The following is a 3,556-nucleotide window of genomic DNA, read 5'->3' as shown; positions in this document are numbered from 1 at the left end:
TATTGATTCATATTTCTCTTGATTATGTATCACACTTCCCTGTCTCTTTGTGTGGCTTGAAATTTTTAGTTGAATGTTGGACATTACAAATTTACATTGTTTATGTTGTTATATTCCTTTAAAGTGTGATGATCTTTTTTCTGACACACAGTTAAGTTACTTGAAGATCAGTTTGATTACTCTTAGATTTATATTTAAACTTTATTATGGTGAGTCCAGAGTAGCCTTCATTCCAATCCTAATATAGGCCCACTAGTAAAGTGAAACTCTTCTGAAAATTATATCCATTGATATATTGGATATTTTATGTATATTAATACATTTATATATTTGTACATATGTAATATATTTTGATGTTTATTTAATCTCGTTGATAGAAATATGAACTGTTTCTCCCTTTTTGTGAGCCATGGGCATTGTCCAGTCTATTGCTTTCCACTGTTTTTTTTCACTTACTTTGGGGATGTTCCTTTCTTGTATGTGCTGTTCAACACTCAGCCAAAAACTTAAAGGTGTTCTTTAAAGATCTGTTGGTCTTTCCCTCTCTCTCTCTCTCTCTCAGCCTCTTACCTTTCTGTATTTATCTATATTCAGCATCATGAATTCTAACCACTTCTCCCTCCCTAAATGCCAACCTCTGTAAGTCACTGAAACCTGGAGTCTTTGGGGAATCTCACTCCCTGTGCTGTGATCTGGAAACTCATTCTCTGTGGTAAGCTGGAACAATGTCAGGGTTTACCTTAAATGTTTCCCGTATTCAAGCATCATAGAAATTCAGTGCCTATCATCCAATGTCTGAAACTAGCTGTTCCATATATTTTATGCTGTTGGCTACATGATTATGGTGAGAGGGAAATGCCTGCGGTAGTCAATGTTTCATAGATGAAAATAACAGTAATTTATTCTACCGATTCTACCACTGCAATTCTACCACTCACATTGAAATCTAATTTGCATATTTGCTTCAGATCAATCTAACGAAGGTATATTTTATACTGAAATGTAAGTCGCATACAGAATAGAACATAAAACATGAGTACAGCTTGATGAACTTTGACAAATTATATTCACCTCTATGTAACCAGAACCTACATCAAGCAATACTACATTACCCCCTCTATCCCCTTCTGTCAAGATACCCCCTGCTGATGTTAACAACTGACTCCTAACAACAGAGATATTTTTACCTGTTTCAAACTTTATATAAATGGAATCCTACATTTCATATTACTTTATACTGGACTTCTTTCATCAAAAATATGTTTGTGGCTCTTCCTGCCTCCAGCCACCCAAGCGAGAGGAGTTGCAATTATGTCCACCCACCTGCAATGGGCGGTCCCAAGCACCTGTTCCAGTTTCCTGATCAAGAGGAACAAGCAGACATATAGCAAAGACTCCAATAACCCAAAAGCACACAACTCTTTTTGCTACAATAGGCTGATCTAGCACAAGGCTGTGGGTGTAGAGCCTGCTGTGGAAGGAAAATGTGTAGTGGTGGTCAAGAAACAGAGATCTGGTCCGAGAAAGCCTGCTACCTCTTACAAGCAGATCACCATTAGAAGAACACCCAGACTACCCTCAGCAGCAACCGGGACATGATCCACAAGAACAAGGACAGCCCAGATCTGCACATGGCCACTGTTCATAGAGCCAGTGCTATCCTATCTAGCCAGAAGCCTGTGATGATGAGGATAAAGCAGCCATCCCCCCACCCAGAGCTTCTGAATACCTGCTCCCCACCACCAAAGCAATAAAGATGTCAACTACCTAAACAACAAAACAAAAACAAAAAAAAAGTTTGTAGAATTCATCTATGTTGTGTATAATAATGCATACATTCATTTAATGATATACAATTATAATTATTCCATATTAAATACAATAAAATGCGTAATCATTCTCCTTTGGTAGACATATAGGTTGTTTTGAGGTATTTTTTTTAAACAGTGAGGTTGCTATGACTACTCTTTTTATATGTTTACAGTGGACATAAATGTACATTTGCAGACACTTTGTATCTAGGAGTTGAACTATTTGTATATTTCAAATCATTTTTAAACAAATGAAACATTGGAAGTAAAACCATCGCCCCCTTTTTCCTCTAAGTTCCTTTAATGTAGGTACCTATCATCATGATTTGCTGGAAACTCTGGGCGTATTTTAATATATTGACCTATATGTGCAGTATTTACATGTAATGCCCTATAATATTGTTTAATAACCAGGTGAATGGTATATGATTTTCCTCTTAGTATCACATTTATTCATTCTGTTAAATTTAGGTTGTGCAGTTGTGATTCTGCTGACACCCAACAATAATTTGGGAACATTGCTTTCTTAACTGCTTCTTGGAATAGATTAAGTAAATTCAGAATTATCCATTCATTGAAAAACTTGTAAGCATTCTCTCATGGAATCTTTCAGACATTTTTTTTTTTTTATTTTGGCAGAGGATGGATTTGAAAGTTTAAATAGTGAGTGAAGGTAATGGGGAATTGTTAAAATATCATTTTTGAATATTCTTATGGTAATTAGATAGATTTTTCTATATTGGGTCAGCTTCAGCATTTTACCTATTCCAGTATATCAATCTTTAAAGTATTAAAATCTATTAATGTAAACTGAGCAAAGAATTATCCTATAATTCTTATTTTTTGTATTTATCTGAGTTTATGTCCCTGATCTCTTTTCTTATGTGAAATTTTGCTTTCTCCCTTTTTCCTTTTTGAAACTAAATATGTGTACATTTATTCAGGCTATGTTGCTCAAAACAGCAGCAGATTGTAAAGAACCCAAATTTTCACAAAAGACAATAGCAAATAAATTATGGTACTTTCACACATTGGAACATGCAGCCACCCGCACATCACCACTACCAAAAAAAAAAAAAAACCAAACAAACTGATGTCAGTAAGTGAAGGAAAAAAATTGTAGCTGATGTATGTAATATGATGAGTATAAGAAAGGGAGTTAATATTATATACATGAATATATGATACATAAATATTATCGATGTATATATATATATGCATGTATGTATATGTGTATATTATATGCACACACATATACCTCTGGAAAAATTCAAAAGGCAATGGTGCCATTAGTTGCCTTCAGACAGAGGAATGGGTGTTGCTAAGGGACAGTAGGGCCAGGGAGACATTTCATTATCCATCCTTTATATCTTTGGAATTTTGAAGTATGTCAATTATGTGAATATATTACCTCTCCAGCAGAAAGAAAGAAAGAAAGAAAGAAAGAAAGAAAGAAAGAAGAAAGAAAAAGAAAGAAAGAAAGAAAGAAAGATGAAAAAGAAAGAAGAGAAAGAAAGAAAGAACAAAGAAAAGAAAAAAAGAAAGAAGAAAGAAAAAGAAAGAAAGAAAGAAAGAAAGAAAGAAAGAAAGAAAGAAGAAAGAAAGAAAGAAAGAAAGAAAAAAGAAAGAAAAGAAAGAAAGAAAGAAAGAAGAAAGAAAGAAAGAAGAAGAAGAAAGAAAGAGAAAGAAAGAAAGAAAAAAGAAAAGAAAAAAAGAAAGAAGAAAGAAAGAAAGAAAGAAAGAAA

General features: G+C 33.8%; 1 pseudogene; it reads left to right on the top strand.

Moving 5' to 3' along the window:
- Positions 1–1,311: 1,311 nt before the first annotated feature.
- LOC113913596 lies at positions 1,312–1,754 on the top strand (annotated as a pseudogene).
- Positions 1,755–3,556: the final 1,802 nt, after the last annotated feature.

The sequence above is a fragment of the Zalophus californianus genome, chromosome 11, assembly GCF_009762305.2.
Source record: "Zalophus californianus isolate mZalCal1 chromosome 11, mZalCal1.pri.v2, whole genome shotgun sequence".
Classification (NCBI taxonomy): Eukaryota; Metazoa; Chordata; class Mammalia; order Carnivora; family Otariidae; genus Zalophus; species Zalophus californianus.
The sequence above is the reverse complement of the archived record's forward strand: the minus strand, read 5'-3'. Positions and strand labels throughout refer to the sequence as shown.